Raw genomic sequence first — 11514 nt, 5'->3', positions numbered from 1 at the left:
TGATCTCAATTTCCCAACTGTCTTGACACATGTCAACCCCCTGGTTACCCTAGTAGCCTTTAATCATGATCCTTGAAAACATGCGACCGTCGAAACGTCTCTCTTGCACTAAACCCGCCACAACACGCCATCATGCGTCCTCAAACCGTGAACCTCGGTCTTTTCGCCTTGATCTTCTGAGCATGTATAATGATTAGTAAATCTCCCACTCGATTCTATCCTTGATTTTGAAAATCAAACGTTTAGCCTTCCGTCCCAAATGCCTATAAATACCCGAATTCTTTCCATTCCTACCTTACGCTTTCCAAATCCCTTGAAATTTTCTCGCCACTTTGTTTTCAAAACCTTAAAAAACCTAGAACAGTTTAAGCTTTCATCTCAAAAGTTCTTAGCCTTCATCAATGGCCTCCTTCATATCAAAGCTCTCCTTCGAGTGCAACAAGTGCAAGGACTTCATAGATCGGAACACCATCAAGACTCTGCATTTCGAGGGTGAACTAAACTTTACCCACTAAATTCTGGGCCCACTCTTCAAAGACACGGTGCCATCTTCCATCTTTAACCTATTAAAAAAAAACTACTTGGTAGGTTTGCTGTAAGGATTCGACCAGTCAAAGTGGTGCCAGACAAAACCCCAAGAATTCTGGCCTTCGACTAATGCGAACTAGGTGGCCTGGGTCATACGAATGGAAAAATTCTTCGGTAAGGAGTGAGAGGCTCTTGGTATCCACGACGCTATTAAGCTCTCGACCATGGAGATTACAATGGATAAAGAACTCCTCATGGCAGCTCTAAGATTTCGGTGTTCGATCACCAACACCATGGTCATTCCATTCGGCCCTATAACTCCTACCATCCTCGACATCTCGGCTATCATCGGGACTCCTCCTTTTGGCATTCCAGTCGATGTCGCCCTTATTGGATGCCCAAAAACCTTAACCTCAAAGTGTTGTTCGACGCACGGGCCGTCGAGGCGTTGAGCCAAGAAGGTTAGGAGCCTTCAAAATAGGACATTCATAAATTGCATAAGAATTTTCAGAACTACAACACCCTTATCTTCCATTTTGCTGGTCGAGGGGAAGCGAGTCTACGGAAAGGAGAACACGAGGCCTTCCGATTTTACTGGGACAACAAGTTCATCTGTTGTACCAAATCTAATAAATGCTTGGTCAAGAATATACCGGCAGCAGAAGCCCTGGCTAGTGGTCACTTTCTAATGCTCAGTCCCGCCATCCTTGCCAACCTTCTACGTTGCCTGGCGAAAACAACTATCGACAAGATCGACCCGCACCAGAATGGATATCTCTGGGTGTTCCAACTCTGGCTGCAGGTTTATTTCTCCACACTTCGGCCATAAATCTCCAGCCTTCAATCTACTGTAGCACTCGGCTTTCAGTTGGCCTTTCGACCAGTACCTTATCACCGAGCTGAATAAGTCTTTAAATACCTCTTCAGCCTGGACGTCTTTTCTGATGATGAATTTTTGATATGTCATCGTCAAGAATAATCCTACTCCATCAGACTTCCCACATCGACTTGGAGTGAAAATGAAGATGCCGGTTTTCGTCAAAATTGGGGGTCGTTCGTGTTAACTCGCGACCTTCCCCTCGGTTGCGATGCTCACTGAGCAAGTTGGGAAGTCTACCATGCCCACTTTGCTGCCCAACAGCTCGGCTACCTCCAAGGTTGCTCGATGCCTCTACTTTCTTCTTGCTCTCTTCTAAACCGAGGGCACGTCTCTGGTTCCTCAGAAAGGGAGTGTAGAGACACCGAGAAAGAATTTCAAGAATGATGCAAGAAATTTTGCCTTCGACTAGTTGTTCTTGAATCTCTCGGCACCGACACCTTCGGTGATTGGTGGGACGAATATACTCACAACTTTTTTGGCACTTAGGTTGAGGACGTAGTCAACAAAATGTTTGGTGACCGACCTAAGAAATCCTCCGCCCCTCAATCTAAAGAGGTGCCCCAAGGTATACCATTGTTTCTTCCTTTATTCTTCAAACACTTAAACGGTTTTACTAACGAGATTTTACTTTCTTAAGCGGTCGGGTACTGAAATAAGTGGACGCTGTCATCCCGGCAGTGGTCAAGAAAAACATGGCCCCTTCTTCCGAGAAATTCAAAGCCGCCGCATAAAACACATCGAGCAAACGACCTCACCCAGATGCCGAAACAGTAGGCAAAGTTCTTCGTCCCCCAAAATGCGTCAAGAAATTGGTGAAGAAGGGAGCATGGAAGATTCATGTTATCTCTAGCCACACCACCGGGACAACTGCCTCGAGTGCCTCTCCTCCTGCTCCTGTTGTTCAGGCCTCAACGGTGAATCGGCCATCTTCAACCAGCCTGGCAACCTAAGCTCAACCAGTACCCGAGGTCTCTGAGGTCGTGGTTGAACCAGTTGCTGTACCGCTGGTCGACACGCCTGTAGCTCCATGGCCGACTGTAGAACCTGTACTGGGGGAGGTAACCCTTTTGATCGGGAAGAATCTCCCTAAGAATCTAAAACAATCGGCGATCATCTTAGAAGAGGTATGACTATGTTGACCACTCCCTTTACTCATTAAATTCAAAAATGTTAACAACTTTTTTGTTTCAGGATGACGAGAGTGACCAGACTCTACCGGCGATTTGCTCTTGACCGATCGAAACTCATTTTGTTGATCCTTCTCCTGTGGTTAAGGCGACTGACCCGGTTGTTCCTCATACGGCCGATCGTGGGAAAAGGCCCATTATTGAACCTGAGGTGACGTCAGAAACTCTGATTCACCCATAGGACCAGGACCTCGGCATCCCCTTTCAAGAAGTGACCTCAACTTTTGTAAGGCTCAATTACTTTCTCTTGTCAATTTTGTTTTAACAAGTCTGAACCGAGAAAATATTAATTGTCAGTTGCCCAATTATTCATTCCACCAAAAATTTTAAGCGCCGAAAGGTGTTATCTATATTTCCTAGCCCCCTCAGTGACCATCAAACATAGATAACCTTTATCAGCCGCGTGAATTAAGAAGCAGTCTAAAACACTAGGCTCGGCCTTTAAGCTCTCTAGGTTCGAGCAATGAACCCGGAGACATGGCCGAAGTCTCCTCTTAGCAGGTCTAAAACAAATCCTCCCTGCTACATTTTTTTAAGATTTTCCTTGTGCCTAAACTGTTTTTCTTGTGTAGCCTTCATGGAAATTAAGTTTGATGCTCTCCTATCCAGCACCTTGGAAGCGACTGGTCCTTCGGCAACTACGATTGAACCCGCCGAATCAATTGTTCTTGTTCGGTTGCAGGAGCTTTTGTCTCTCTCAACTTCTTAAGTCCTCGAGCGCAAAGGCCTTGATTCGGTGGGTGCATGTCTAAACGATCTCGGAGCTGATGGTCAATTGAGCGCCAAAGCCATCGTTCAAGCTTTATTCGCCTTGGAACGGACCCGAGAATATTTCAGTGTTTTCAAGAAAGCTCTTCGGGCTAACGATGACTTGAAAGCTACAACGGCCGTTCAAAATCGAGGGTTTTCAAGAAAAATGAGACCTTGGCCGACCTTGACCGTCAAATTGTCGAACTTCAAAATCGAAGGTTGGCAATTGATTCTGAACTTGCGAAGGATTTTGAGTCAGGTGGTAAATCTTGCTTAACCGAATACGCAGCGAGCGTGAAGTTAGTCGAGCAGCTGAAGATGGACAAGAGGAATAGGCAAGCTGAGGTCACGATGGGCGAGGTGAGGTGGTTGGAGCTGAAAGCTGTTCTTGAATCTCTTATTTCGTCATCACCCTAGAATTATTTGATTGTAAACTGATCGACCAATGAAATGAAGTTTTATTCTCACATCTTCTATGTGACTGGATAGTATTTTTTTAAAAACCTTCCATTGATTGGCAACTTGTGAACAATACCAATTCGATCTCTAAGATGGTATGCCCCCTTGTCGAGGACTTTATGAATAATGAATGGCCCTTCCCAATTCGGTGACCACTTGCCGAACCTGGGGTCTTTAATTCCTATGGGTAGTACGGTTTGCCAAACCAATTCTCCTTCGTTGAATGTTTTTTGTTTAACTCGTTAATTATATGCACGCTGGGCAATCTTCTTTTGAGCCATTAATAAGTTATAAGCATTAAGCCGAGCTTCTTCTAAATCTTTTAGCTCTTGTCTCATGGCTCGACTGTACTCGACGCTAAACAAACTACTTTGTTCAATTATTCGCAACGAGTTTATACTTAGCTTAACGGGCAACATTGCGTCGTGTCCGTAAGTCAACACGTACGGGGTCGTTCCGGTGGCTGTCCGTAGAGAGGTTCGATAAGCCCATAATGCTTCGTTTATCCTTAAGTGCCACATGCCTGGCCTTTCTTTTATCATATTTTCAAGAATACCAATAAGAACCTTGTTACTTGCCTCGACCTATCCATTCGCCTGCGGGTAGTATGGTGTAGATTGCTCGAGTTAAATCTTTACATTTGCCGTATAGTCCTTAAATCTGTCGGATGTAAAGATCGTACCCTTATCTGTTATGATTGTTTCTGGCACGCCAAATCTAGTGACAATGTTTTCTTCAACGAACTACAAACTTCCTTAGACATTAGCTAAGCATATGACTTGGCTTCGACCCATTTGGTGAAGTAGTTTGTTGTAACAAGTATCCACGCATGTTTTGTTGCACCAGAAGATGGTGTAATTTTACCGATAACATCCATGGCCCATCCTCGGAATGGCCATGGTTTGGTGACCGAATGTAATGATTCAGTCAGTATTATCTGTATAGGCCCATGGATTTGACACAGTACATAACCTTTTACGTACTCAATACAATCCTTCAGAATACTCGGCCAGAAATAGCCATGTCGTCGAATTAGCCAACATATTTTTCGTTCAGATTGGTGGGCTCCGTAAATTCCTTCATGTACTTCTGCCATTGCTTGAGTAACTTCTTACGAGCCGAGGAACAGCAACAGTAACCCATCCTCACCTTTTTGATACAGCTCATTCTGGTATAATACGTAGTTTGTGGCATGCACCCTTGTCCATTGGTCGTGTTTTTCATTAGGGTTATTAATATATCGCATAATTGTCCTTCTCCAATCGTTTGGTAATGCTTCGATGGCACAAACCTCAATAATGTCCTTCCGTTCTAACAACGAAGGTAAAGACATGATCCGTGTACAGATCACGCAATCACGTTGGCGAACTTGCTGATTAATCAAGGCTGAATGTGCTTGTCGTCACACAGGTATTTCTCGGCCTAATTTGCCCCCCATGAGTTGGGCTCCAGAGGCTATTTGAGCCAATTCATCGGCATCAGTGTTATAAACTCGTGAAATGTGCTCGAAAGTTACGCTGTCGAAGGATTCGGCCAAATAGCTGGTAATTGAAGGAAATTTTGTGAAACACATGTTCATTTGAGCAATATCTATGGCATGCAATTAATATTTAAAGGCGGAATCATGCTTGTATGCACTAAAAAACAAAACATTACCCATGAAATTTAAAGCCTAGTAGAAGGGTGAACCAAGACTCAACTCAAAACAAAGTGAGTTGAGAAACTTTATACCTTTGAAGCACCACTTTGCTTAGCAAAGGTTAATCACTCATGTCAGGGCCTTCTTTCCTTTGTCACGTTACTCCTTGGCTCCATGGATGTGGATGGAGGAACTTTGCTTCTTGGCTTCATGCCTTCTTGGATATGGATGGAAGAATTGGTTTCTTCAAAAGTCCCCAAAGTTGGAGACCTCTAAGTTCCGACACCAAGGATGGTTGAGGAAGAAGATGAGTGGCCATGGAAGAGTTAGATGCTAGTAAACTCTCCCATGGTGGCCGGCTGTTCTAGAGAGAAAAGAGAGAGAGTTTTTCTTACTTTTCATCCTTAGAAAACCCTAATGAGGATGGAGCAAAGATACCCCTTCTATGCTTTCAACTTTTGTATGCATTTTGGACCAAAAGGCCATTCCTCTCTCTATGGCCGGTTTTCCCAAGCCTTTGGCTGTTTTGGGCTTCTTGAATTTTGTTTGTTAAGTTGTCATACAACGTAAGCTAATGGGCTTGACAATTCGAAGCCCAATTTGGGCTTTAAGGCCCAAAACTAACTCAAGGTTTTAAAACAAACTTATTCATTTGAGCAATTAACATATTAATTAATTCTTGCCATAAACAATTAAACCATTTAATTTTCCTTACTCATTTCCGTCAAATCCTTGAAGCATTACCTTATACGGTGTGCGATCAATTAGGTTCCTTTTAGCGAGGCAGTGGGCGATTAGAACTCTTTCAAATCGATTGTGAATTGAAACTTACTTTCAATTCTCCCTTTAGTGATTATACACGTTTAGGGCTTCCACAAACCATGAGTGACACCTAGCAGTATGTGATGGTTACCCAAGCTAATCAGAAGAGGTGGAGAACCTATTCAGTTTAGGATTACAATGCAATACGGTCTTTCTCTAATACAATACTCTTGACCACATTGTTTGGATTGATAGTTTATTCATGTTTACTATCCAATGTGATTCATTTACTTATATGATTACCTTGAATGTGATTTGGAACGACTTCCTAAATGTCATTCATACTCTGGCTATAGATTCTTAATCATATCATAGAATATTCTCCCTCAAACAGTTTGAAGGTTAGAGATCCCTTGTTGCACATTCACTTGCCTCCATGGCTAAGTGGCTTAACCCCAATTATGTCGTGGACACCCTCGGATGGAATGACTTTGACATAGTCAAAGATCAAGGACCTAACCACAAGACAACTATGATGCCTCAGGTCAAAGCACTCCTTTGCATTATCCCAACCATGAGTTCTCATGTGACATGAGTATGAGAACTCCTTGTTGATTGTGTTCAGTGAACTCATTCTCTATTGAGCCCCTACGTACTTGTCTTGGTGTCAGTCACACCAATGACTCGAGACCAGTCACTCTCCCTAAGAGAAGACATAACATGTACTGATTTTAACGGACTGTCAATGCCTAATTGGCAATCTTATGATCAGGAATGTTTAGGATATGTATACGAAAGAGAATGGTCTCATGAATCTATCTTCTTTAGATCACATTCTCCCAATTACATATTCCTTGGACTTATCGTTTAAGCGTATAACATTTATATGAGACGGCTTCAAACAATAATCTTTACCCTTTAAATTAAACTATATTAGTTTAACATGTGAAATGTTCGTAAAGTATCATCATATGATTAGTTTTAGGGCACATTTCCAACAGCAACCATGTGGTAAGGCGCCAGAGGACAACTCATGCAACGAAAAGTCTCGTTGAGTTGATTAATGATAAGTTCGGAGTCACCAAGAACAAGGACATGAGTTGCCCGCAAATTGTGCAACATCACGAGGCGAATAACAAGGGCTTAATATTCGGCCTGATTATTCGTACAATTGAAATTGAGCTTGAAAGAAAAATACCAACGATTATGAGTGGGGGATTGAATAACGATCCCAATGCCAGCTGAGATTGAAGTACTGGAACCATCAAAGTACATCGTCCAGTAATTATCATGTGTTTGTATCAGGTCGATGTCGACGTCATTGCCCCCAAACTCATATGGGGAAGGGTGTTTGGCCAAAAAATAGGCTAGAGCTTGACCTTTGACAGCTTTCTGGGGTACATATTGCAAGCTGAACTCAGAAAGGGCCATCGTACATTTGCCAATTCGTCCCGTTACGATCGACCGAGTGAGCATGTAACGAATGACATCAGTCTGGGCAATGACCTGAGTGACTGACGGGAGCATGTAATGTTTGATTTTGACGCGGTGAAAAATAGGGCAAGACAGAGCTTCTCGACAGCGGAGTAATTAATCTCTGGTGGGTTGAGGTTTCGGCTAAGGTAAAAAATGGCATGTTCGCACCCGGCGTCATTGTCTTGTGCCAAAAGGCAGCTGATAGATTCTTCGGTCACCGAGATATATACTTTAAGAGGTCGACTCCGTCGTGGTGGAACAAGGACAAGTGGATTCATTAAAGAGACTTTGATCTGTGTGAATGCATGTTGGTGCTCGGCATGTCATTCAAAGGTGTCAGAGTCCTTGAGTTTCAAAAGTGTGGAAAAAGCTTTCATTTTCCCGGCTAAGTTGGCAATAAATTGTCAGAGAAAGTTGATCTTTCCGAGCAACGACTGTAATTGTTTCTTAGTTGTCGGTGGTAGAGCATAAATGATTACGCGGGCCTTGTTGTCGTCTACGTTAATACCACGGTGATGTACAAGAAAGCCTAAAAAAATTTCAGTTGATATGCCGAAAGCACATTTGGCGGGATTCATCTTCAGATTATGTCGGGGCATGCGCAGGAATGCCTGACGGAGGTCATCCAAATGTGTCTGCCGTCGTGCTGATTTGATGACCACATCGTCGATGTAGACTTCGACGATGGTACTAATTAAATAATGGAAAATAGTGTTCATAGCTCGTTGGTATGTTGCACCGGCATTCTTAGGTTCGAAGGGCATGACAACCCATTTGTATGTGCCGAGTGGCCCGGGACATCGAAAGGTAGTCTTATGGACATCAGCTTCGATGATGAAAATCTGGTTATAACCGGCATCCCCATCCATGAAGGATAGGATCTCGTGATGTGCTGCGGCATCAATTAGCAAGTCGGAGATTAGCATCGGGTACTCATCTTTGGGCGTTGCCAGGTTCAGATTATGAAAATCGATACAGATGCGTAGGGCACCATTTTTCTTTAACACTATAATGATATTGGCCAGCCACTCGATGTATCGAGCAGTCCGAATAAACCCGGCTTTTAAAAGTCAAACTAGTTCATCTTTTATGCCGAGCTGTACTTCGGTCAAGAACCAATGAGGGGGCTGGCGGAAAGGCTTACAACCAACCTTAATGCATAATTCATGTTCAACAAGGGTCTGATCAAGGCCCAGCATCTCATGATAACTCCAAGCAAAACAATCTTTAAACTTGTCGAGTAATTGACAAAGTTCGACTTTCATGGCAGGGGGTAAGAGTGCACTAATAAATAATGGCCGAGGGTCATTGGCCATTCCGACATTTATTTCCTCTAAGGGGTCTTTAACTTGGGGTTGACTGTCCTCGAGTTCAGCTGGTGCGGCTTGAACTTTGTCTAACGACAGTATTGGGCCATTATCTTCCCCAGCCAAAAATTCGATTAAGTTGATGCTCGAATGTGGGTGCCTGGAAATAGCATACCAATGGGCCAGCAGACGTTCCATCGTGGATGAAACTGCGGCCCGACGCCTTTGACTAAGTCAAGTCGTGTCGTGCCGAATCCTGGTGGACAGTCTGGGTGCCTACCTCGATGGATTTCTGGACTGAGATCCGAGTTGACCGTCCATCTTCATTAAAACCCTGGAGGGTAATGTAGCCGACGTGGTCATCATATAACGGGCCTGAATCATGTTGGTTTCAAATGGCTAATTATCGGCTGGGTGGACCATGACCGATTTGCAGTCCCAAAAAATGAGAACTTGGTATAAAGAAGAAGGGATGCAATTAGTTTGATGAATCCAATCCCTGCCGAGCAGAGCATTATATTCGATCTTGGAGTCGACGATAAAAAATACGGTCATATGATTGCGACCTGCAATGTTCACCTCCAAAAGGAGTACTCCTTTGGTTTGAGACTTATCATTGACGAAGCTGGTGATGGTTATTACTGAAGGAATGAGTTCGTCGTTGGATCGTCGTAATGCTTTCATGACGGATACATGCATGATATTGACCATTGCTTCGCAATCAACGAATATTTTGGAGATTGGGTAACCTTCAATGTGGGCCATGACACACAACGGCTTTAAATGCAAAAGATTAGCCGAGGAGGAGCGGGGAAACAAAATGGCTAGGGCTGTTTTAAGTTTCTCGTCGTGGTTTACTGGCTCATCTTCAGTGGCGGTGACGAAATCAACTTATGTTGCTTCCTCGGCAACTACATCACCATCCAAGGAATTTGGTTGGTGTGTAGTTAGCTAGAATTCAGCAGGTAGAACATAGACCATGCTGATTTCCATATTCTCAAGGACTAAGGGGCCCATTGGATCCTGGTCGTCGTCTTCCGGGTTATTGAGGACTATACTATCGTGCGTTAGCACATCTTCAGCTTGATGATTGGGTGTCTTGACAGGTACTTGCCCTTGTGCCAAGGATAACGACCTTGTTTCCTTGGGACTGTAATTGTCGAGCTCGTCTGGTTCCGGTGTCTGACTTTGCTCCTGCAGTGTTTTTTGAGCACGTTCTTCATAGGTGATCCGGGCATCTCTTGTGTCCAAGTAAGCGTCTAAACGTGCCACCCGATCTTTCTCATCAGCCATTAGGCTTAATAGAGACGCGGCCAAGAAGACTTCAAAGTGATATCGTAGGTGTTGAAGGTCTTTAAGAGAAAAAATGAGTTCGGCTGTATCAATGTCCCTTAGTCCTTGGATCGAACTCGAAGCCAAGAACCCTAGCCTCTCGTATATGCTGGAATCTAGCTTTCACTGCTGGGTAGGTGGTTTTTTGGATGACCTGTTCAGCATCAGGGCAGGTTAGTGCCAGGTCGAAAGCTTCTTGACATGCTTTGGGTAGTCCATACAAATCGTTGGTGGAATAGTTCTTGTGAAACACTTTCATGTATTCCAAGGATTCATCGAGGAACGTGTTGGAAGTATGCCCACAAAGCCACTCATTTGATGTAATAACTTTTGGAATACTTATTGTATTAAACTCTTATATGTTTAATGAAGGGCAAAGCTTATTGTTAATCACTATTTATTGTATCATGTGTTTAAGCAATAAGGGAATCCAAGGAAAGTATATAATCTGAGAGAAGTAATTTAAGTAAGTTAGATTAACGAGACCTTTCTCTTATGTTCATTCCTAAAACGTTCCTAGCCATAGGATTGCCAATTGGGCATTGACAATCCGCTAAGGTTCGTATGTGTTATGTCAACTCAAGCATGAGTATGACTAGTCTCAAGTCATTTAGTGTTGGACACTAAAACAAACACGTAGGTGCTCGAAAGGGTAATCGAGTACACTGAACAACGATCAAAAGAGAGTTCAAACATACATGTCATGTAGGAACTTGTTAGTTCAAACATACATGTCACTGAACAACGATCATAGATGTCTAATGGTTAGGTCCTTGATCTTTGATCATGTCAAAGGCATTCCATCGAGAGTGTCCACGACATTGTTGGGGTCAAGATATCTAGTCATGTAGGCTTATGAATGCACAACAAGGGATCTCTAACCTTCCATGGTGGAGGGAGAATACTCTAAGATATGATTCAGAAGTCTTTGGCCAAATCATATGAATATGACTTAGGAAGTTTTGTTCCAAATCATTTTCAATTGAATCATATAAAGAAGTATCACATTGGATAGTAGACATGAAACAAACTATCACTTAAACAATGTGATTAAGAGTATTGTATTAAAGAAGGACTGTATTGCATTGTAATTGTAACTGGATAGGTTCTCCAACCACTTCTACTTAGCTTGGGTAGCCATGACATACTGCTAGGTGTCACTTATGGTCTGTGGAAGCCCTGAAGATTAGCAAA

General features: G+C 43.2%; 1 pseudogene; it reads left to right on the top strand.

The window, feature by feature from the left end:
* Window positions 1-752: 752 nt before the first annotated feature.
* Window positions 753-2860, top strand: LOC126595421 (uncharacterized; annotated as a pseudogene).
* The last annotated feature ends 8654 nt before the right edge of the window (window positions 2861-11514 follow it).

Source organism: Malus sylvestris, chromosome 13 (genome assembly GCF_916048215.2).
Source record: "Malus sylvestris chromosome 13, drMalSylv7.2, whole genome shotgun sequence".
Taxonomy (NCBI): Eukaryota; Viridiplantae; Streptophyta; class Magnoliopsida; order Rosales; family Rosaceae; genus Malus; species Malus sylvestris.
This window is presented reverse-complemented; position numbering and strand designations above follow the sequence as displayed.